The 26,786-nt window shown below is 31.4% G+C and overlaps 1 long non-coding RNA gene across 1 annotated transcript; it reads left to right on the top strand.

Moving 5' to 3' along the window:
* The first annotated feature begins 667 nt into the window (after positions 1-667).
* Positions 668-26,505, top strand: LOC127083485 (uncharacterized). The gene is made up of 3 exons (XR_007788426.1): positions 668-932; positions 1,022-1,135; positions 25,856-26,505. It is a non-coding gene; the product is annotated as an uncharacterized LOC127083485 (long non-coding RNA).
* The last annotated feature ends 281 nt before the right edge of the window (positions 26,506-26,786 follow it).

Here is a 26,786-nt window from a genome sequence, read left to right as displayed (position 1 = left end):
TCTATAAAATAATTTAAAGGTTGAATTCCATTTTTTAAAATTAAAATTAATCTAAGGTCAACAAGGTCTTAACCAATATTAGATGGGTTGAATTTACTACCCATTGAAAAAGAAATTTTGTGAGAAATCGATTATGATAATTTAATAAAAAAATTGCATCTCAAAAAGCCAAAAAATATATATTTAAATTAATTATATTTAAAATTTTAATTTTATAAAGGTCTAACTCTTAAAGTTCGCTTTAAGTCTCAATTTTGGTTTTGAGGACCCTGTGACCAAGCAGCTATTTTCTTTACCAAGCCTTTCAAGCGTGAAGACTTTGTAAAGTTAAGTATTTACTTGGAGTAGAAAAATCAAGTTAAGGGAGTGTTGAATATTTAAGTTGATTTTTGGTTTGTTAGTTTTTGGGCCTTAAAAATTTTAAGTCCATATTTGTTGGTAAGTAGGTCCAACATCTAGAAGCATATTCTAGAGAGATCCATGGAGCTCTCTAGAAGATAAGAATAAGTTAGTATTTTTGTAGAATAGTAGAGAGACTTCTAGATAGTTATTTATAGTCATTAGATTAAGTTTGTGGTGGCAAAATCATAGTCATTGATTTAAGAATGTCATTAATATAAATAGAGGTTGTGTACTTGAGTTTGTATCAAACTAAAAATTATAAACACTCAATAATAAAACCAGTCTTCCCTTTCCCAAAAATTTCATATCCTCTCCTAAATACATAACACTTTTTCCACTTACCAAAAAACTTCCTTCCAATATCTTGTATTTTTATTATAAAATTATTTTTATATATTCAAATGCATTAAATTTTTATTATTGGGACCCTTCAACCATTTTGCAACAGCCGTAGATGCCTTCCACGGTTAATACCAACTCAACTTGAATCAATGGATATAAAAGCTATCATGAGTTTGATTTAAATACAGGTATGCATTGTACTATTTCTTTAGATGTTATTTCTCTATCTATTTGTTTTCATTATAATTTGTACTAAATCTTATTCTAAATTATGCAGCTTCATTCTAACCGTTGAAGATGAAGTTTGTTCATTCAGCAACATCTATACCATGCAATTTGATTGATACTCTTTTTCCAGTGTCAACGATCATGATTTCCTTGATTAAATAAAGTGAGTTTTTATCTTAGTTAATGATTTTTGTTGTCTTTGGGATTCGGAAGTTTATGTGATGGAGTTTTGTTGAGGTTAAATTTGGTCATTAGAAATTATATTTTTCTTCTCTATTTATTTCATTAACTGTGTTTGAAGGATTATAATAGTTGGTTATAATATATGTTTGCTAGGTATTTGCTGGATTCTTGCACTTATGCTTGATTTGATCCAATTTAAGTGCTTGGATTATTGCACTTACCTTAGATTTGATAATAGTTGTTGGATTATAGGTTCAATTTGTGTATTTTTTCATGACCTAATTAAGTCTAATTTCTAGTTGCATTTATCTATATATTTTAATTTCCTTTTGGGATGTGCGTTCAAGGGCTCTCACTCTTATAACCAAAACTACATATATTCTTATGTTTTAATATTGTCCATAATGAATCAACATGCATTCAAACAGAACCTACAAATAATGCTCAAGAAGTAATGCAACTTTTGTTGACTAGTGTGAATTTTATCATCATATTTATTGATTTTGATTTTCCAATAATAAGTACATGTCAGGTATAAAAAATTTATTTCTTCTTTTCTAGATCTGGGATGGATATGCGTGCATTGGGGATATAAAGAGAAAAAGTGGGTATGCTATCAAACTTTAGTGATCATAATTCATAAATGTTTCTTGAAGCGGGAGTTAATGGCAACACTCAAAAAACTTTGACTCCAGGAATTTCTGAACATTTTATTGAAATCCTTTGCTTCAAACTTTAGTAGTGGGAATGTTATCAAACTGTTGTGATCATAATTTAGAAATGTTTCTTGAAGCAGGAGTTAATGGCAACACTCATAAACCTTTCACTCGAGGAAATTTTGAGCACATCATTGAAATCCTCTGCTTCATATGAATCTAATGTTTGCCATTGTTATGATGTGTTATGCTTATAATTTGTAGGAGATACATTGACTCTTTAAGTTAAAATATTAAATAAATCATGAAATGCATGGGATAAAAAATAAAAGTAGTTTATCTACATTATTTGGGAAATTAATAACTACCGGGAACAATGTGATGAAGGAAGCAACCCCATCATCAATGAATGAACGGGATAATGTTATTAAATGATGGAATCTAGCCCATCGTCAATTCCTTAACAATTACCAAACACAATGCTTGGACCAGCATTGCGGCAACAAGACATAATAATTTCTAATCCTCCTCCAACTTGAATTATCACAATACCACATGATGATATGGATTCATCTAATCTTGCTCTAAGTAGCATTATCACAAAGCCAATGGATGAGATTGTATTCACCTGATCCTCCTCTAAATTGCATTATCATAATGTAATTCTCAAAGTTGCATTGTAACAAATTTAAATTACATTATCGAAGCTGTATTATCACAATACCATCCTACAAGTGACTTCATATGTATTAAGGAATGATTAATATAAATAATTTGCTTAAATATGTAAGGAATGATTGTTACAAATATTTTACTTAAATGTGTATTAAGATTATTTACATTACAAAATTTAAATGACTGCATTTTTTACTTTATGTATGTATTTATTTTATAACAAAAAGGATAAATTAAGATAAATAATCATATTACAACAACCAACAAAATAAGTTAGGAATATCATAGGTACTCTTAAGTAAGCCAAAATAGTAAAAAACAACAAAACATAAATTCTTATTCTTATTTTTTTTCAAACTGAGTTGTGCGATTAAATATGATTTTTTTAAGCTATTTGTAATACTTTGGGGAAATTGTTACATATCATTAGATATTTTCACATAGAACTATTCAAATTCCTTTACCTGGATGGAACCCTCCATGTCATTGTTTACCAAATGGTTCTAGTACTCCTAGGTATATTTATTTCTATAAGATTTACTCATTAAGAAAAAACATTGTATTTACTTTTCATTAGTAGTTTGAAACTTGAATGCTTTAGCATGATTTATCGTACAATATTTTAGCTAATTTCTTTGTTTTTATTTGGTTATGTGCATGTATTTATCATGCTTGTACAAACACATGAATGTAAATTTGAATACCAAAACATGTTCAACAACTTCATTGAATCAGTATGTGTCCAAAAGATATCAACAACAACATTTGATTGTTCCTATTTCTTGTGAAGTACGTGCGTTTCTCTTCGTGAATTAGACTCATCAGATGTTGGATTACAGTCAATAGGCCTCTCTTGCTTGTCTTGTATGTATATCTTGTCCTTACACCTGGGTATTGCTCGTGAGGTTTTATGGATCTCTATCTTTCAAAGCAGCTATTATGTACCTGAGAGTCATATTGTATTTTGTCATGTCATTGACAAATTGCCTTTCATCATCTTTGAAATGACCCAATATGGCCATCTAAGTCCTTAGCTAGTTTATAAGTGTGAAACTCACACCTAACCATAACCTTCCAACCGCTACCACTTGGCATAGATCTCATCATAAATTGACATTTAACTTTCATACTATAACTGCCTTTCTTGCTATAACTTCCTACAGAGGAATTCTTCCTCTTATAGTTTCCTCCTCTCTCACAATCCATAATCAATTTATCTTTATTTTCTCTAATTCCATTTGTGGTATCTGAACAAATAGTAACAAGAATAATACCATGTTATTTACCAATGAATTGTGCTAACACGTCATCTCGGGAGGGAAATATTTGTCATTTACAACATATACAAAATAATTTATCAATGTCAGTGAGATACCGAAAGTCTATTAAGTATTTAACAAATTCAAATCAAAACATAAAACTAAAACATACAACGTCAGTGGTGAAGTACTGTGTAACATCCGTTGGGGAACCATCAGGATCTAGACCGCACAAATGAAGCATTCTGAACTACCAGATTTTTTACACAACACAAAAATATATAAAAAATTTCAAATATCCAGAAGTTTTTTATCTATACCAAAATTTTCTAAATATTCGGTAAGAGATATAAGTTTCCATAGAAATACTGATTTTTTTAAAAAAAATATCCAGTATAAATGTACCATATTTGTTATAATATGCGATAAAAATGTAACAAAATTTAAAAAAAATACAGGATTTATTGAATATATGCAGTAAAAAAGCAATAAAATATTATATTTTTAAGAAAAACCAGTAAAAACTCATACAGTTTTTTAAAATATTCTGTAAAATTGCATAAATTCTGTCTTTTCTGAAAATTTATCGTATCAAATTTTTCTGCATAACTACAGGATTTTTTCATTTTTTACAAGTTCTCTGAAGTGAAATTATGTTACTGATTGTAAATTTTGGAAAGGTAAAAAATGGGAAGGACATTTTTATCATTATGAAAGTATGTGGGGTGATAGTTAAAACTAGGACGTGACAGGATAAATTCTCCTTCTAGAAGCCTATTCTAGAGAGATCCATGGAGCTCTCTAGAAGTTAATGATAAGTTAGTATTTTTTTAGAACAATAGAGAAAATTCTATAGAACGATTTATCTCAATTAGATTAAGTTTATGGTTGAAAAATCCTAGTCGTTTATTTAAGAATGTCACTAGTATAAATAAAAGTGATGTACTTGAGTTCGTATCAAGTCAAAAATTATAAACACTCATTAATAAAAGTAGTGTCCATTTTTCCAAAAGTTTCATATTCTTTCCCAAATACATAACACTTTTTCCACGTACCAAAATCATTCTTCCAATATCTTGTATTTTAATTATAAAATTAGTTTTATCTATTCAGATGCATTCATATTTTATTATTGGGCCAGAAAAATACAATAACCCATTGATATCTATAAGAACTATTACATAATACCAAACCCTAATATTCAAATGAGTTGGTATTAATAGTGGAAAGTACCTATGACTGTTGCTAAATTGTTGAAGGGACCCAACAATTTCTCCTAAATCTTGGTTTAAACTATGTAGCCTCATTCTAACAATTGAGGGTGAAGTTTGCTCATTCAACATCATCTTTACCATGCAATTTAATTGTTATTGTTCTTCTGTCAGAGATATTTTTTCCGTTTCATCGACTGTGATTTTCTTGATAAAATAAAGTGAGTTTATCTCTATTAAGGATTTTTGCTGTCATTGGGTTTTTGCAATTTCTATTATGGAGTTTTGTTGAGATGAAATTTTTGTCGTTAGAAATTTTATTTATCTTTTCTATTCATTTATGTAAATGTGTTTGCTAGATATGCTCGATCTCTTCATGATGTAGTATGCAATTTTGTATTTGCTTGATTCTTCTAGTTTTGCTTGATATGATCCTATTTGAATGGCTAGATTCATGCATTTACGTTAGATTTGATCATATTAATTAAAGTGGTTGAATTATAGGTTAAGTTTGTATATTTTTTATGCCCTACTTGAATCTTCATTTTTTAATTCTCTCTTGGGATGTGCATTCAAGGAACTCACTCTCAATCTATATTCCTATGTTTTATAAATGTTCACAACTATATAAGTGGTGAGTTCAAACTCCTCATCATGAATGAAAGGGCTAATGTTCTAGATATTAGTTTTGTTCAAGATCATAATATGTAGATGGAATTTGGTCCATTGTCAATTACTGAATCAATACCAAGAACTACGATTGGAACATCATCACTACAACAAAACATTATACTCTCCGATCCTACTCCAAGTCCCATTATCACAATATCAATAGATGGCATTGGATTCAGTTATCCAAGTCGAATTATCACAATGTCATTCTCAAGGTCGCATTATCACAACTTCGAATTACATTATCACAATGGCATACGAGCTGCATTACGACAATTACAAATCACATTATCACATTGACATCCTCAAAGCCGTATTATCACAATGTCTTCCGACAAAGGACTATTTTTTTACACAATCTTAAGGCTAAATATCTACCTTCTTGTTATATGTTGACATGTGTTGACTTCACATGTATTAAGGAATGATTAATACAAATAACTTTCTTAAATAAGTAAAGAATGATTGTTACAAATAACTTACTTAAATGTGTATTAAGGTTATTTACATTACAAAATGCCTGCATTTTTTTACTTTATGTATTTCTTTTTTAGAAAAATAATAATTAAGATAAATAATCACATTACAACAACTAACAAAAACAAGTTAAGAGTACCAGAAATACTCTCAAATAAATGAAAAGAGTAAACATAAATTCTTATTGTTATTTTTCCAAACTGAGTTGTGCGATTAAGTATGATTTCTTAAGTTCTTTGTTATGCTTTGGGGAAATTTTAGGTTACAAACATAAAAAAAATTGATAGGCTTATTACATAACTTTAGATATTTGCATTTAGAACCATTCAAATTTCATTACATGGACGACACTACCCATCTCATTATTTATCAAAGGTTTTAGCACTCCTAGCAAGGCCAGCCTTGAACAAGGGCAAGACGACATTTAGTCCAGGGTCTCAAAATTAAGGGGTCTCATTTTATTTTAAAATAAGAAAAATATATAATTAATATTATATTAAATAAATTATAAAATGAAAAATAAACATGAATTTGTCAAGACTCACTAGAAGCAGGGCAAATTTGAAACAAGCATGGTAGTAAAGGTTGTGAGTTTGATTCTCTTGAATTTATTTTTTCTAGTTACAGTTGCATCCATTTTTTCTAATTACCGTTGTAGGTTTGATCCTCCTGAGTTCATTTTATTTCTAATTACTATTGCATCCATTTTTCTATGTCGCATCCATTTTTCTATGTCGCATCCATATTTTCGAATTACAGTTGCGTAGTTTTGTTTTTATTATTATTATAAATGTTAATGATTTAAACTATTTAAAGATGAATAGAAAATATAAAAATTAAATGTAGTTGAAGACTTAATATTTTTTCTTTCATTTTTTAATTATTGACTCTATTTATTTTGTAATTGTTAATTTTTCTTTTCTTTTTTTCATTTTTTTTGTAATTTTATTTATTAATTGTTTAATATTCTTTTAGAAACACTAAAATATAAATACTTAGTTGATGAATTTGCTTCAAAATAATATTTCAAGAAAGACTCTTTTTAAGTATTTAGAGATTTTAAGTTGTATAATTTTTGTTTTTATAGTTTAAATAGTACTTTGAATTTTTTTTATTGATTAGGTTAATATAGAATTGTAATTTTTATATATTATGTTTAATTATAAAATTTTATTTATTTTTAATTTAGTCATTTTAAAATTAAAATAGGGTTTTTCATATTGATTTGGTAAGTCCTGGATAGTGACACGTGTGATTACGTTTAATTAATTAATTTTTTTAAATTATTATCATCGTTGATGTGTCGGTATCGTGTACGATGTTGGTGTCGTGTATGATGTTGAAGACGTGCATACCGCTGAAGCTTTTGTTGGTTTTGTAAACATGGAAGGAGGTATTTATGTGAATGTATAAAGGATTCTTGTATTCTTTTTCAATAATATTTAGCATAAGATCGTTCTTTCTTTGTTAATTTTATCATTTCATACACATTTTTAGCAAATAATTGCTTTTACACATTTTGAGTATAATCTAACCATTCTATGTTTTTTGCAATTTTATTCATGTCTTATAGATTGTCACTAATATATTATATATTTCATTGATAGTTAGTCATCTATTATGTTCTTCATAATATTTTGAATGTTTTTAAACTTTATTCTGTTGGCGTCAGTTTTGATATGTTATTAAGAGATGTTACAAAGTAGAGTAATTTTCACTTGTGAGTAACTATATCAAGGTTGATCTTAATTCTATTTTTATTATTTATTTAGACTTATGAAAAGGTTCTCGCAATATTCAGGTTAGAGGAGGAAGTAGTTATACCTAATGTCGAAGCTAAAGAATACAAGAAATTGGTAAAGAAGTGAGTGCGGAAAAATATTTTTATTTCACAAATACAAGAAAGTTTTTTTAAATTGTATTTTTTATTAATGGTTGTCGCATCGCGCGAAAAACCGGCGGGAAAAGAAAGAACAACAGAGCCGCCACCGTGCGTTATTTATCCCAAAAGAGGGAAAGGAAACGCTCAGAGTAAACCTGGGAAAAGACATGGTCTCGCGACCAAAGAGAATGGGTTCGGGAGTCGGTTATGCGAAGGGAAGGTATTAGCACCCCTACGCATCCGTAGTACTCTACGGGATCCACGCACAAAAGGAAGGAATATTGGTTGCTAAACACTGCTCACACACACACACACTGGCTGAAAGAAACGAAAGAGACTGACTGAAACTGACTCGGCAGGATGTCGCATCCTGGGCCTACTTAGTCTATCAGGCATAGACATCAGAGTCGAAGTAGTTCGGACTGGGGAAACGACACATGCTCGCTAGGATATCGCATCCTATGCATACGTATCTTCTCGGACGAGAGAAGAATCAGAGCATTCGTAGCTCGGCTAACACGCGCACAAACAAAACAAGACACAGGCAAAGGCAAACGTGGAGCCCGACTGCCAATCACTGGACTTATGTCAGCATCCGAACCAAAACACACGCACACTGGAACCCAAATGCCACTCGATGGACTTACATCGGCTTCCAAGCACACAACAACACAACAAGTTAATAGGGAGTCGGGGACTCGAGCCTATAACTGTCAAGCACACACCAACAAGACAGACAGCAAATGCTAAGGAGTCACGGACTCGAGCCTAGCAAAGGTCAGACAACACACACAAAAAAAAAGAAAAGGGCGCCCGGAGAGATCAGCTCAATCTCCTGCCTACATACTTCATCTGGTACGAAGATCAGGGCGATGTAGTTCCCCTACGCAGGGATAAAGGACTAGCCTAACCAGATAACAGAGGGAGACACAACACTAGGGAGACTACGACTCGAGCCTAGATGTTATCATGCAAATCAACCCTAAGTTATGGTTTCTAGCTAAATGGCACAAGGGCCAACCTATCTTAAGCATGGCTCACACAGGGAGCAAGCCACACACACTTAACTTGCACAGGAAGCAAGCCAAGCAAAACCTAACTTGCACAGGAAGCAAGTCTAAACTAATCCTAACTTGCACAGGAAGCAAGTCAAACTATCCTAACTTGCACAGGAAGCAAGTCAAACTATCCTAACTTGCACAGGAAGCAAGTCAAACTATCCTATCTTGCACAGGAAGCAAGTCAAACTATCCTAACTTGCACAGGAAGCAAGTCAAACTATCCTATCTTGCACAGGAAGCAAGTCAAACAATCCTACAAGCACAGATAGCACACGCTATACACAAACAAGTGGCTCAAACAAGGGTTAGGTTTTAGTCAAGGGGTCATATCAACCTCGACAAACAAACCTCTGGAATGGGGTGAATGTGCTCTTAACCTTGCCATTGAGAGGCTAAGGTGAAGCAGATGAAAGGTGAGTGAAGATAAGATTTCACAGCTCTTATCCCTGGCCTGGGAGAGCTCAAGACAAGAATGTGTGGGTTCAGGAAGTGGGAACCCTTCTACACATTTAAGACTGACTCAACTGTACAATTGTACAAGATCTTGGGTTTTTATCTGTAATGCATCAACACAGTGGTGTGAGCAAAGCAGATGACACACTGAATAGTGGGGGATAGATTGCATATCCCTACCTTCCACCAATTGCCTCTTCACTTAGGAGGTCTTTGACTCTATGCAAGGACAAAGTTAAACATCCACAAACATCGCCTCTTAAGGAGGGCTTCAGACAGTTGCCTGGCCAAGTAACAGGCCAGGTCTTCCAGACTACATGAAGATGAAGAGACATACCTCAATGCAAATTGCTTATACAAGCAAAGCAAAGCAAAAAGTTCACAAGGAACTAAGCAACTAAAGCACCTGAAACAGTCAAACAGATGTTAGTATGCAACTTCAAACAAAGCAAAAAGAAACAGACATCAACCAGTCAATCAGAGGCACATGGATGTGCAAGGCACAAGGCTTTAGGCATGTGAGCCAAGCCACCTACAAAACAAACAAGTTAGTCATGGCATTTAGGCAATCTCAATCAAAAGAAATTGGTCTCGTTGGTCATTTGTTGGTCAACCTGAAAACACAAGCTCAAAGGTGAGTAGCAGGACCACTAGGGCAAGCCTAGGGTCAAAAGTGAATGAGAAAGTTAAAACAGCAAAGGGCAAGAATCCCAAATCATGTTCAAACAATTAGGAAACACAACCAATTGGATTCACACTCATATCAATCATCATCATCATTTCATGAACCATTTAGGTCAAAACATGGCAAACAGGAGCTCATAGAAGTCAACAGCAAGACTTGCATCAAAAGCAATCTAAACATTTTCCAAAAATCACCAAATAAATCATGATCAAACCTAACACATAGCATGGTAAGCATGTCAAATTTCATCTCATTTGGACAAGTGGAAGGCAGTCAATGAAAATCAGAAAGTCAAAGCCAATTTGAACATGCTCAATGAAGTCAACCAAACATGCATCAACTTAGAAAAATCATAAGTCAAGAATGGTGTATGATAAATGAATGGGATCAAAACCATGGCAAAAATGAGGATGTCTAGTTATCTCATGTAAAATTTCATGTCCATCTAATAAAGTATGAGAATTTCACAAATGAAATGGGAACATGTGTCACACAAGGGCAACATTTGACTAGGCAGGGAAGAAGAATCTCAAACAAATGGAAAATGACACAAATAATTCCAATAAAATTCACATGTAAACTAGACATATAAGAGTAGGTTCATGCAAAAAATCAGATCAATTGGAGGTCAAGAAGCATGGTAATGAAAATCATGAAGTTGGACATCAATGGTGTGACACAAATTGTCACACCCTAATTCAAAAAATCATAACTCACAAACCACAAATGATAAATGCACAAACTCTACACCAAAATCACCATGAGTGTGTCTATTTTAAGCACAAAAAATTTGAGAGCCATTGGATAAAGTATCATCATTTCACAATTGATTTGGCAAGGTGTACAAAATTTGGTCACATGTCACAAACCCTAAGGCCATTTAAAAACCACTCATTCAAAAATTCTGGAAAAATAATGATAAAAAAGTAGAGATCATGATGAACACAACACAAAAAATCCCATTGAATTTGGATCAAAAATGAGCAAGTTATGAATTTTGGAAGATTGGTCATAAAAATGTGAAATAAAAATGAAATGATAAAGCAAGAATGGCATAAATGTAATATTGGAATCACTTAATCTAAACGATGCCGTTTTTGGCCCAGAATTGGAATTTTTTCATTGGCTGGTGAAGTGAAGGCAAGCATGCAACGTGAGAAATGGGGAAAAAAGTTCTGGGCAAATATTTGGGATGAGGGGTTTGATGAACAGTGCAATCTCATCACCTTCAAACACGATTTTTTTCCAGAAATTGAAATTGGATATATGGAAATGACCAGCAAGTAATGACAAGCATGAATCTAACAACCATTTTCATTGAAACCTCGTGTGTATCATGAATCGAGCACAAACACATTTCCACACTAAACTTGTTTCCAAAATAGCTTCATGAACACACAACCATTTCAAAAAATAAACACAACATGATAACCAGCATAGAAAGACCTTTTGAAAACATATCACAATTTAACAAAATAGGGAGGTCGAGTTTTTACCAAACTTGAAGGGCAGTAGAGATTCAGCTGGTATTTTGATAATTTTGAAGTGAAACTTTTGCCCTAGAGCTTTGCCTTGATGTATGATGAAGGTTGCTCTTTGTCAAATGCTTGTGTAATGTCCATTCAACGTGATGGAAGGGTGTGCTGCTTTGTGTTGCTGTGTTATATTGGCAAGGCTAGGTTTCTTGAGGATGTCAAGTTGGTTGTGGTAAGCTGCTAATTTCATGACAGGAAGTGTTGTGTATGGATGATGAAAACATATTGCAAGGCTAGGCTTGGTTTGAAGACAGAAAATGGAAATGGCCAAAAGCAGCAAGGTGGTTTAAGAGAGTGTATGAAGTTGGTTAGGTTTTGTTGGTTATATTGGCAAGCAGGATTTGAAGAAGCAAAGCAGGGTTGGACTGGCTTGTAGCAAGGTTGTCACTTTGATGCTTTTTGACAGCAAAAGGAATGCAAAGCAAGGGTGTATGCAGTTGGTCATGTGTTAGGCTCTTTGCTTTTGCTGCAGTTGGATGGTGCTGCTGTCAGTTTCTTATGACAGAAAAGTCTCCCTAAAATCTGCTGTTGAGGGTCCAAGGCATGGTCATGAAAGATGGGCAGATGTGGTACTGAGCCAAGCCAGCTCTTTTGAGTTTGGACAGGAGATTTAAAATGCCAAGGCCAAAGCAAGGTTGGTTCTGCTACTGCAGGGTTTGACAGATAGTGTTAAAATGCCAAATGCCAACTGAATGCAGTTTTGGATTAGTTTGTGCTTCTTGGTTGGTCTGTTGGTTAGCAGGTTTTGAAACACAAGGCAAGGCCAAATGGATGCAGTTAGGAGGAGTGACCTTTTTGCTGCAAAATATGTTTCATTTTGATGAATGCTAGTGGTTCAACATAATGAAAGGTTGGTGAAAAGGCAATGGCTAGGTTTTGTTCATTGGAAGTTTGGAATGATTTTGGTCAATGCATCAGAAGTGAAGCTTGAGAAATGTGTAGTTTTTCTTGTGGTTAGAGGCTGCTGCAGTGTTATCCAAAATAATAGAAAAGTTTTTATGCCAACTAACAAGGTGAGGTTTTTGAGGATATGAACAAATGGCTTTTTTGCTGCTATTACTGTTCTCCCATGACAGAAAAATTGCCTGAATTCTGCTGCTTGGTATATGGCATGGTATGGTCTCTTTGAATTGCACAGCAGGGTGAGGTTTTGAGCAATTGCCAAGGTTTTTCCCTTGCTGCAGGATGTTGTGACAGGTTTTTTTGAAGAATGGCCAAGGGTGTGTGGTAATGCCTCAGTGTAGTTCTCTTGATTTTTCTATCCCCTCTGGCTTGTGTGCCTGCTACTTGTTTTTCATTTTGACAGAAAAAATGATGTGATGCACTCTGCTAGGTTGTGGTACAGTCCAAGGCATTGTTGTGTTCTTTTAGTTGTAACCGACTTTTGCAAGGCCAGTGAGATGATTCTTGAGGGAGTGAGTTGTATGCCATGCTGCTGCTAATGCTCTTGTCCTTGACAGCAAAATGGTGGGTGAAAAATCTGCTATGGACAGTACAAATTATTGTTGGAAGTATGGTAGCATTTGTCCTTTTCTCCCCAATTTCAAGTAAGCAAGCATGGCCTCTTTTCTGTGGTTTTAGGCTGCTAAGGAGGGTTCATAATGACAGCAAATGTGCTCCCAAAGTTCTGTTTGAAGGTACCAAGGCATGGTTCAAATGCAAGCATGGAGTGGTATAGTGAAACTTGTACTTTTCTTCCAATTCAAGCAACCAAGCAATGGCCTTACATGTACTGCATAAAATGAACTTGCAAACACATTCTAAATGATATTTTTGAGCTGTTCCAATTGGCCAAATGTAGAAAAAATGTTTATATCAAAAAGTCAACTCTTGGTCAAACTTGCATTTAAATGAGAAAAGTCAAAATATGCCATTTTGATTGGTGAAGTTTTGGCTCATGAAATTTATATTTTTGGAAAGAGGGGATCAAATGTGACTTGTAGGAAAAAACCCCACCAAAATTGGCCAAACGGTTTGGGAGATATGGCCCTTTGAAGTTCAAGATTTTCTGAAATCGATTCGATCATAACTTGCCAACCACACATGGGAATTGAGGGTTCTAGGACTTTTTGGAAATGGGAGAACAAGATCTTCAACTTTCATGTTGGGCAAAAATTCATTTGAGGCTTGTATCAAAATGTAAGTTTGAGGATCAAGACTTTCCATTTATGGCAGGTTTCAGTTACAGGCCCAGTTTCCATTTCTGGAAACTTATGATCTGGCTTCAAATTCTTCCATGATGGTGTTTGGTATGATATATGATGACTATTTGGACATGAATGAACTCTCACAAACCAATTCCAATCATCCAATCACTGATTAAATGGACAGTTGACCAACAGTTGACTTTTAGGGTTTCTGATTGATTGTGCATTGACTGATGACTTCAAAACCCTAATTCCTTGAGAACTTGACTTCAAATGATGTCCCAAGTTGTATGAACTCTTGATTATTGATCATGGTGCCCAAATTCCACAAGAATGACCACCATCCACTGCTTTGACTGACAGTTGACTTTTTTAGGGTTTTTGACTGTCTGTGTATGAACTGCTGACCTCTGAGTCCTCAACCCTTGACCAAAATACTTCAAATAGACCTCCAAGCCATGTGAACTTGTTGGACAAACCCCAAGGCCTTGGTTCAATGAGAAATTCCTTTGCTTGCTTGGTTGACTGATCAGGAGATTAGTTTGACCTAATTCTTGATTGCTTGCTCTTGAGGCAACCGAGGGACAATGCAAATGCTATGCAATGGATCATGATATGCTATGACCTAATATGAAAATGTATGCATAATGATAGGTGCAAATTTGAGGTGCTACAATGGTCATTTTTTATTATTTGTACTAAACCTCTAAAAAGTCGAGACCGATCCTGACTCTTAGATATGTTTATCTGTATTTAAATTTACTCATTAAGGAAAAGCATTCTATTTGTTTTTCATTGGTAGTTTGAAAGTTTAAGGCTTCAACATGATTTATTTTTTCTTTTTGTATAACTAAATTTCTTTATGTATTTGTAATACTTGAGCAGACACAAATGTAAAGTTGATGGCTGTAGTTTTCCATTTAAATATATATATATATATATATATATATATATATATATATATATATATATATATATATATATATATATATATATATATATATATATATATATTTATAAAGGGGCTATTAAGATCAAAGTACAACCGAAAATTCTAACCTAAGTTTACGCATAAGATGTATCTATCTTGGGATCAAGAGAAAAAATAAATATAAGTACAAATATAGAAACACTCAGACAACCATTTGAAAAGAAAGAGCACCAATTTACCACGGGCCTTTAAAGGTGTAAGTTCGATCTCTCCGTGGTAGGGCCCGTATGGGTTGTGTATGATTTCTCAACTACAAAAACTACATACAACAACACCCAATTTACCACGGGCCTTTAAAGAACTGTGGTTTCATCTCTAAACTCATGTGCCAATATTTTTTTAATTAAAAATTGTTAACATATTACCACGGTTATTTAGATGGTTATGGTGGAATGACTTACTCAGTTTAAATAAATACAACTAGCATGTCTCTTCCCTTGCCATTTTGTCATTTCCATTAGTGAAACCATTTTCAACCTTAACATTAAGTGCTGAGAAACGAAACAAACCCTTTTCAATCAATGTCATCTCCATCACTCACTTACGAAACAAACCTTGTTCAATCAATGTCATATTCATCAGTCATTAATGAAACAAACCATTTTCAACCAACGTCGTCTTCATCATTCAATGTTCAACCACGTTCATCATTCTTGGCTTACATACCGTCGAGGAGGAAGACAACACCAAATTCATCATTTTTTGCTCAACAACATTTACTTAGCTCTTTTACTTATTCGTCACATTTCCATTACGTGCACTTTTTTCCCATGCATCAATTACCAATTTTGTTGATGTTGATGTTGATGTTGAATATTTTATGTTTATGCTATTGATTTTGAATGTTTTTAGTTGTTGTTCTTCTTTAATGTTTATGTTGTTGTTGTTCATGATTATATGTTGATTGATTGCATGTTTATGGTTGTTATTGTTTATGGTCATATGTTGTTGTTGTTCATGGTTACATGTTATTGTTCTTGAAGGTTTTTGGTTATATGTTGTTGTTCATGTCTATTTTGAATGTTTTTGGTTGTTGTTGTTCTTGAATGTTTATCTTGTTCATGGTTTACATGTCCATCAAAACAAATAAGTCCATATATTGTTGTTGTTGTATTTATGTTGTTAATGGTTTACATGTCCATAAAAAAAAGGATCCATAATGTTGTGGTTATTGTTGTGGTTGTTGTTATTTATTGAGTGTGTATTAGACATATTTGAAATCATGGTTATATGTAGGTCAAATAGTTTTCTTCTATTTAGTTTTCATGTCCATCAAAAAACAATATCAATATGTATGAAAAGAGTTTGTTGTTTAAGTTTTTGCTTATTGTAGCTCTTGAAAGTTATGTTGTGGTTGTTAATGTTGTTGTTGTTGTTGTTGAATGTGTATGATCACATTTTTGTGCACGTAAGTATAGAATTGAATATCTCATTATGATACATTCATCGTTTTATATAAAACTAATTCCTCACTTATTTTTAAATTTTGTTTCACTATTTAGGCACATTCACCGTGTTTGTATAAAATTAAAAAAATAAGATATTTATAGATTCTTGGATCCAGTTAGTATTTGATTTACAAGTAATAGTCCAAAAAAGACTAAAACATACATAGATTTACAGTTATATGGGAGAAAAGATTGTTACTTAGCACCTTATCTCCATACGTGAGTAATTTTGAAATTGTAATTTTTTAAAGAGGGATTTTGTTCCTTCCCTAAATTTTGTTACTAGTATGCATTTTTTAGTGGTGTTGTGGTTTTTTTATTATAGTTAATTTCCATGTTTTCCCAAATACTAATTATATATGCTTGTGTTCTTTCAGTAAACATTTACAATTGATCATCAAATCTCTTCGGATGAATATGTTAACTACACTGTGTTCCTTATATAATCCACTTGAACCTAAGCCGAAACAAATTATTACTAGATAAGTTTATGTTAATGAGACTTTTAGTCATATTTTCTTTGAATTTGTAATTAGTTTAGTGTGTAATATTTTAAAATCATTTTCAATATAGGCTTGTGGAGCGACACTATATTATGAACAATTCTAGAGAAAAAAACTCAAAATTTGTACGCCCAAGGTAAATGAATTACTTGTGACATTCATTTATATATATAGTGTGGGTATTATGTTATGAAATACATATTAAACATTGTCTCTGTCAACATTGTTGATTATTAGGATCAAATATATATATATATATATATATATATATATATATATATATATATATATATATATATATATATATATATATATATATATATATATATATATTATATCATGAAATATTTATAATAACATATTAATTTTTAAGTTTGCTATTACATTTCATCATGGGTGTGTGATGTGAGTGGTAGACCTCTAACATATACTATGTGTCTTTGGTTCATATAGTTTGTTAAACCAATGTCACTAAATGTTAAAGTTATCATTCTAGGATTGATTTTATAATTTGCTACACAAGTTTGATGCATTATATATATATATATATATATATATATATATATATATATATATATATATATATATAATATATATATATATATATATATATATATATATATATATATATATATATATATATATATATATATATATATATATATATATATATATATATATATATATATATATATATATATATATATATATATATATATATATATATATATATATATATATATATATATATATATATATATAATGTTAACCCATCAATTTCTTATAATCTTTCTTAACATAATACCCACACTATAATCTGTCAACATTGTGATTATTTAAACATTGTCTCTGTCAACATTGCACTTAATTATCGTTGTCAATTCCCATACCCTGAATGTTGCAATTTTTTAACCATAATGTTTGTAATTTTCATTCCATCCTTTATTAATATTGTTATTCACATCACACCTTTTTGGACGCTAGCGCACACATTGTCTTTCTCTCTTCTTATTCCTCTCTTCCGGTTTTATATTTATATTGGCAAGTCTCTTTAACTATTTATTTTATTAAGTTGTTCTCACCAAATCCCAATTTTATCTTGTGTTATGTCACTATTTAAAGTTATGTGTTGTTTATCTTGAATTATTTAATTATTTAAGATTGTTTATTTGCATGCATCCTTGCATTTAATTCAGTTATTTCAATTATCATTTTCATTTCTTTCAAATTTTAAATTTTTTATCAACTTAATTATTTCAGTTGTCAAATTTTAAAAAATTTGTTATGTTTTTAATTGGTTAGGCTTTGAATCAATTAATAATTTTTTTTTGACGGAACTTGAAAGAAAACAAGTAACAATGTAATATCTAACTTTGTGAAAAACAAGTTCTATTGTTCTACTTTGTTCCCTTTAATTTTTATTCATAATAATTTTTTTATATTTTATGAATTATTTTTTATTTATATTAAAATATACAATGTTAACTCGAAAATATGAATCAGGTTACTTAAAATAAAAAATAAATTAAGCTTTTATAACACCGGAAAAGGGTCTCTAGATAAATTTATTAAAACAAAAAAAAGAGTAAATATGAAAATATAGGTGATTGTTGATTGATGTTGTTATCAAACAACTTTTAAAGGTCGAATTCCATTTTTTGAAATTAAAATTAATCTAAGGTCAACAACGACTTAACCAATATTAAATGGGTTGAATTTACTATCCATTGAGGAAGAAATTTTGTGAGAAATCGATTATGATAATTTAATAAAAAATTTGCATATCAAAAAGCCAAAAAATTATATATATATTTAAATTAATTATATTTAAAATTTTAATTTTATAAAGGCCTAACTCTTTAAGTTCGCTTTAAGTCTCAATTTTGGTTTAGAGGACCCTGTGACCAAGCAGCTATTTTCTTTACCAAGCCTTTCAAGCGTGAAGACTTTGTAAAGTTAAGTATTTACTTGGAGTAGAAAAATCAAGTTAAGGGAGTGTTGAATATTTAAGTTGATTTTTGGTTTGTTAGTTTTTGGGCCTTAAAAGTTTTAAGCCCATATTTGTTTGTAAGTAGGTCCAACTTCTAGAAGCATATTCTAGAGAGATCCATGGAGCTCTCTAGAAGATAAGAATAAGTTACTATTTTTGTAGAATAGTAGAGAGAATTCTAGATAGTTATTTATAGTCATTAGATTAAGTTTGTGGTGGCAAAATCATAGTCATTGATTTAAGAATGTCACTGATATAAATAGAGGTTGTGTACTTGAGTTTGTATCAAACTAAAAATTATAAACACTCAATAATAAAACCAGTCTTCCCTTTCTCAAAAATTTCATATCCTCTCCTAAATACTTAACACTTTTTCCACTTACAAAAAAACTTCCTTCCAATATCTTGTATCTTTATTATAAAATTATTTTTAGAGATTAATTGGAATACACTGTGTAAAACCATTTTACACTATCATCCAATTAAAACTATCCATTTTGACATGTAAGCATGTAATTAAAAATAAATATAATTATTATTATTAAATTATAATAATAACAATTTCTCCATGTTTCTCTCTTTCTCTTTCTTCTTTCACGTTTCTCTCTTTCTCTTTCTCTTTCTTCTTCCACTTTTCTCTCACTCCCTTTATTTCTCATTTCAGTTATATCTCTTATTCTTCCCCCACTCCATCCATCTATTCAAAATTGATCTTTATACTTTTATAAATTTTATCTCACAAACTATATTTGCAAATCTCTACATACATGAGGTTAAACCCTAAACTAATAATATTTTCTACTTTTTTATAATTGTGTGACTTTCCAATTTTTTCTTGTTTTTTTCTTCTTTTAAGATTAAATTTAAGTAGAATCATTTATGAACTTATACTGATTGTTGAAACTTTAAAAAATTTAAAGCAATGGTAGCTTGGGTTTTAACAAATAATATGAGATTTGATTAAAAGAGAAAGATATAATAAATTGTCTCTATAGATTGAGCATGAAAAAGAAAATAAAAATTAACGATCTCTCTACATAAAAACATTCAATATTAGACAAAATTTGAAAAAAATTCAAAAGTTAAGAATTAATGGATAAACACATAACTTTATAAAGAATGAGAAATGTTTCTCTAATCCCTCATAGACTCCAACATAAAAAAAATACACAAAAGACCATTAGATCTAAACACAAAAATCACAGTAGAGTAAAAAGTAAGTGCAAAAAGCCAACAACTTAAATAAGGCTATGATGAAGTCACCAAAGAGCATATAAGCAACTTGTTGAATTTTCCTGTTCTAAAAGGCTTGATAAGGCATGACTTGAATAAAAACCTTCAATTAAATAAGGCTATGATGTGTTTTTCAGTTGTTCAAAACTGCAGGCCATGCGTCGACGCATAGACCTGCTATGGTCGACCGTTCGCGCGCAAATACTGTTTTTAAGCAATTCCCACCTTGTTTGAAAAGCTGTTAAGTGGGTTGGTTGGTTTGTTACTATAAATAGAAGTTCAACTACTTGTATCAAAGCAACATTTGACAAATTGATTCAAGTGTACAAAGAACAAGAAAAAGTGAAATAGGTGTCCAAGATTCTTCATCTTCATCTTCAACATCTCACAACACATCAATTACACACAACCATTTTTGAAGTGCTTTGTGATTGGTTAAATGTGATAACGTTCGAAGCCGAGATTGGGGAATCCGGTTCGGGTTGAAGCTTGCGACAAGTTTTTTCTTGAATAAAACCTTTAGGGTTTTATCCTCCAAGATTGGTTTGATTTTGGGGGTTTTTGGACGATTTCTTCATCAATTTTCAGCTGAGCGAAGGTGATTGAGAAGAGGAAGTCTTCATCAATCTAGTAGCGGATTCAGTGATATTGAAGGGAAGATTTCAGGTTCGATTTGTTGTAGTTGAGATCAGCCGGGCCGAGGGTTTGAAGAACTGAGAGTTATTCAACAAAGGGGCTGGAATCGGAGGTCTATCAACAACAATCGAAGGACTTGATTCACCTTGAATCAAGGAACAAGGAGTGGAAGCAACATTCAACGTCTTGAGAATTCTGTTGTATATTTTCTTGTCAATCCTTGTATAAACTGTTATACTCAACATGTGATATCTATTAAAGCAATCTCAATTCTAGTTTTAGAATTGAGGGCAGACGTACCCCAAAGCGAGGACGACGGGGGAACTGCCTCATCAAACCTTTGTCTTCTCTATTTTTCAGCATATTTGTTTTGGCTTAAAAATAAGTGATTTTTTTATAAGCACTTTTATCAAACCTTGATATTAATTGAGTAAGAAGTTAAAACTCTGTTTTTGAATCCAAAGTACAATAAGATATTGTACTAGACTAATTGGAATCACTTACTCAACATAAATATCACTTGGAGTGTTTTTACACACCAAGTGTTTGATAATTTGCCTAAACCAAAATTATCTTAGTTGTGTATCTAGTTTGGTTTGCTCTTTGAATCATTGGAACTAGGAATCCTAGCAAGTGAAATAAATCATTGATAGTGTGACTAGTGTAGTGATTCTTATTCTACATTATCACTAATCCATAGGCCGCTTCCGCACTTAAAACAAATTTTCAAAACCAATTTTTAATTGGTAGCGCCGACTCAAATTTTAATTGGGATCTATTCAACCCCCCCCCCCCCCCCCCCCCCCCTTCTAGATTTGTGCCATAGTCTAACAGTTAGTGAATAAAATTAACATGATAAAAAAAAGAGAAAACATGTACATGTAATTTTAAGATACCTTGTTTGATTTAAATTTGGACATTTAGGCTTAGTATGACCCTTTTTCATGCAATAACTACAAGTAGAGGAACCTTTTCTAACCATCTCCAAACTACTTTTCACTCGCAAAGTCCGCGGACGTCCTTTAGTTGCTATAAGTGGAGGGTCATGCAAAGCTATGCTAACATCAGATACTTTTGGCATATCTTCAGATGTTGAATCAACAAACTTCTTATTTGACTCTTCAATATCCAATAAATCAAGTTTTGCAATCCCATTTTGCAAACTTTGAATAGCAATATCGTGATGTTTTTCGGATTGTGAACCTCTTTCTGATAGTTCGAGGGAGTGAACCATAATACTATTAAACAATGAAGTGTTAGAAGCGTTGCTTCTTCCTTCTTGAAATCCTTCAATTGTCACTTCTTTTACCTTTTCTTTTTTAGCATTAATAGACCATCTATGTAAAACATACTATGAAGGGAGACAATAAACCTTTTTCTTTATGAATACACATAATACATGTCTACAAAGAATACCTGAATATTCAAACATGTGACAACTACAATTTGCTTCTTTTGAAGTGACATGAAAATTAACATAGTAGATAGGCTTCTCTTTGTAAATTTCACGAACTTTATACGTTGAGACTTCAATAGAAAACTTAACCTTTTCTGTGATAAATAATTGAGAACCAACCAACTCATCTTGAAATATTCTAAACATTTTTCTTGTATAAATTTTTGAAGTTTCTTCTTCCATGGGATATAAAGTTCGTAAAAGTGGCTTTGAATTTCTTGTTTTGAAAGTCTTCTCTCTTTCCTTGTTGTAACGTGCATCAAGAGCTTTTTCATATTGTGTCACAAATTGGCTTAATGAAGTACTTGAATTCAAAAAATCCTTAAAATATTTATTCATACTTTCACTCCTTTTAGTGGTAGACATTCCTGCACAAAAATTGTGACGTACATAAGCAGGAATCCATTTTTCTCGAATGGAGAATATCTTGTTTAGCCATTGATCATCTTGTAATCCATATTTATCAATCATTGCTTCCCAATCAGAATCAAATTCTTCAACAGTGGTAGATTGGTGGATGCACTTGTAAAATTGATTTTTAAATTCACCATGTTCATGATAGACACGACTCAAGTATTCAGGAACTTTTTTCTCAATATGCCACATGCAATAATGATGATTAACCTTTGGAAATACCTTTGCAACTGCATTACTAATAGCAGCATCTTGATCTGTGATGATAGTTTTAGGAGAAATTCCATTCATTGCTTCTAACCAAGTACTTAGCAACCAAAAAAAACTCTCTATAGTTTCATCCCATAATAGAGCACAACCAAAAAGAATGGATTGTTGATGATGATTAACTCCTGTGAATGGAACAAAAGGCATTTTATATTTATTTGTCAAATACGTCGGATCAAAAGTAACAACATCACCAAAGTATTTATATGCCATTTTGGACCTTGAATCAACCCAAAAACAATTTGCTAATCTTCCTTCAGCGTCCATTTGAAAAGCATAGAAAAACCCAGGATTCTTCAATTGACAACTTTTAAAATATGATAACATCATTTGAGCATCTCCATTTTCTAACTTTTTTTGTCTCTTTTCAGTTAAGTAATTGATAACATCTTGTGGACTAAATCTAACATTATCAACACCACTACTTTCAGTACATAAGACAGATCTTATTTTACTAGGGCCTACACCAGAATCATGCAACACATCAATAAGTTTTTTTTGCACATTAGTCTTCTTTCTATGTACTCGAAGAAACTGTGAACTTTTAGGAGAAAAATCATGATTATGCTCCCTTACAAATCTTGAAACAATCCATATTTCTCCATTTTTCTTTAAATACAACATTGCCTTGCATCTTACCCTTGTTTCATCGTGTACGATAATACTATTACTTTCTTCTTTCACATATTTTTTTGCCCGAAATCCCTCCTTTGAACAGAGAAATTCTCGACCTATTATCATACCATTTGTTCTTGATTTAGTAACACGACCCATACGAAAACTAAAACCTGTATTCTTAGCATACCTTGTGTAGTAAATTCTTGTCTCTTCAATTGATGCAAACTCCATTCCTTCGTATGGCTCTAAGGGAGGCTCTGTTGGTAGTCTACTATTGAGAGGATCAATATCAACAACACTTTCAAGCATGTCATCAGAGCTAACTATGGTTGAATCTTCATGTATGTTTTGCATCTCTTAATCTGTTATAATAATACAAACAATATTTGCACAACTGTTAAACATGATAACAAAAATAATATTGCACTAGTAAAGCTAGTAAAATTGAATACAATACTTATATCTTTCTCTTTTAATCAAATCCTATATTATTTATTAAAATTCAAGCTACCATTATTTTAAATTTTATAAAGTTTCAACAATCAGTAGAAGTTCATAAATTATTCTACTTAAATTTAACATTAAAAGAAAAAAATAAGAAAAAATTGGAAAGTCAGACAATCATAAAAAAGAAGAAAATATTATTAGTGTAGGGTTTAACCTCATGTATGTAGAGATTTGCAAATATAGTTTGTGAGATAAAACTTGTGAAATTATAAAGATCAATTTTGAATAGATGGATGGAGTGGGGGAAGAATAATAGATGTAACTGAAATGAGAAATAAAGGGAGTGAGAGAAACGTGAAAGAAGAAAGAGAAAGAGAGAAACGTGAAAGAAGAAAGAGAAAGAGAGAAACGTGGAGAAATTGTTATTATTATGATTTAATAATAATAATTATATTTATTTTTAATTACATGCTTACATGTCAAAATGAATAGTTTTAATTGGATGATAGTGTAAAATGGTTTTACACTGACAGTGTATTCCAATTAATCTCTAATTGTTATGCACTGTCAGTGTAAAAAATTTTATACTGTCAATGCATCACAATCATCCATTTGTATTACTTTTTAAGTGGTTAAAATAAAAGTCAAACATGTTAAATAAATCAATGGTTGTGATTAACTGACAGTGTAAAAAATCTTTACACCGTCAGTTTATATCAATTAAATTCTTATTTTTATATATTCTAATGCATTAAATTTTTATTATTGGGCAAAAAACCACAATAACCCATTTATATGTATAAACCCATTATATAATTCCAAACCCTATCTTTATATTCATTTGGGAGTCTTCAACCATTTTGCAACAGCCGTAGATGCCTTCCACTGTTAATACCAACTCAACTTGAATCAATGGATAAAAAAGCTATCATGAGTTTGATTTAAATATAGGTATGCATTGTACTATCTCTTTAGATCTTATTCCTCCATCTATTTATTTTCATTATAATTTGTACTAAATCTTATTTTGAATTATGCAGCTTCATTCTAACCGTTGAAGATGAAGTTTGTTCATCCAGCAAACATCTCTACCATGCGATTTGATTGGTCTTTTGTCAAAGATATTTTTTTTCTAGTGTCAACGACCGTGATTTCCTTGATTAAATAAAGTGAGTTTTATCTTAGTTAATGACTTTTGATGTCATTGGGATTCTGAAGTTTATGTGATGGAGTTTTGTTGAGGTTAAATTTGGTCATTAGAAATTATATTTTTCTTCTCTATTTATTTCATTAAATGTGTTTGAAGGATTATGATAGTTGGTTATAATATATGTTTGTTAGGTATTTGTTGGATTCTTGCACTTATGCTTGATTTGATCCAATTTAAGTGCCTGGATTATTGCACTTACCTTAGATTTGATCATAGTGGTTGGATTATAGGTTCAATTTGTGTGTTTTTTCATGACCTAATTAAGTTTAATTTTTAGTTGCCTTTATCTATATATTTTAATTTCCTTTTGGGATGTGCGTTCAAGGGCTCTCACTCTTATAACCAAAACTACATATATTCTTATGTTTTAATATTGTTCATAATGAATCAACATGCATTCGAACAGAACCTACAAATAATGCTCAAGAAGTAATGCAGCTTTTGTTGACTGGTGTGAATTTTATCATCATATTTATTGATTTTGATTTTCCAATAATAAGTACATGTCAGGTATAAAAAATATATTTCTTCTTTTCTTGATTTGAGATGGATATGCGTGCATTGGGGATATAAAGAGAAAAAATGGGTATGCTATCAAACTTTAGTGATCATAATTTATAAATGTTTCTTGAAGCAGGAGTTAATGGCAACACTCAGAAAACTTTGACTCCAGGAATTTTTGAACACATTATTGAAATCCTTTGTTTTCAACTTTAGTAGTGGGAATGTTATCAAACTGTTGTGATCATAATTTAGAAATGTTTCTTGAAGCAGGAGTTAATGGGAACACTCATAAACCTTTCACTCGAGGAAACTTTGAGCACATCATTGAAATCCTTCGCTTCATAAGAATCTAATGTTCGCCATTGCTATGATGTGTTATGCTTATAATTTGTAGGAGAGACATTGACTCTTTAAGTTAAAATATTAAATAAATTATGAAATGTATGGGATAAAAAATAAAAGTAGTTTATCTTCATTATTTTGGAAATTAATAACTATCGGGAACAATGTGATGAAGGAAGCAACCCCATCATCAATGAATGAACGGGATAATATTATTAAATGATGGAATCTAGTCCATCATAAATTCCTAAACTATTATCAAACACAATGATTAAACCATCATTGCGGAAACAAGACATAATCATTTCTAATCCTCCTCCAAGTCGAATTATCGCAATACCATGGGATGATATGGATTCATCTAATCCTACTCTAAGTAGCATTATCACAAGGCCAATGGATGAGATTCTGTTCACCTGATCCTCCTCTAAATTGCATTATCATAATGTAATTCTCAAAGTTGCATTGTAACAAATTTAAATTACATTATCGAAGTTGTATTATCACAATACCATCCTACAAGTGACTTCATATGTATTAAGGAATGATTAATACAAATAATTTGATTAAATATGTAAGGAATGATTGTTATAAATATTGTTCTTAAATGTGTATTAAGGTTATTTACATTATAAAATTTAAATGACTGCATTTTTTACTTTATGTATGTATTTATTTTATAACAAAGAGGATAAATTAAGATAAATAATCATATCACAACAACCAATAAAATAAGTTAGGAGTATCATAGGTACTCTTAAGTAAGCCAAAATAGTAAAAAACAACAAAACATAAATTCTTATTCTTATTTTTTTTCAAACTGAGTTGTGCGATTAAGTATGATTTTTTAAGCTATTTG

This window comes from Lathyrus oleraceus, chromosome 5 (assembly GCF_024323335.1).
Source record: "Lathyrus oleraceus cultivar Zhongwan6 chromosome 5, CAAS_Psat_ZW6_1.0, whole genome shotgun sequence".
NCBI lineage: Eukaryota > Viridiplantae > Streptophyta > Magnoliopsida > Fabales > Fabaceae > Lathyrus > Lathyrus oleraceus.
The sequence above is the reverse complement of the archived record's forward strand: the minus strand, read 5'-3'. Positions and strand labels throughout refer to the sequence as shown.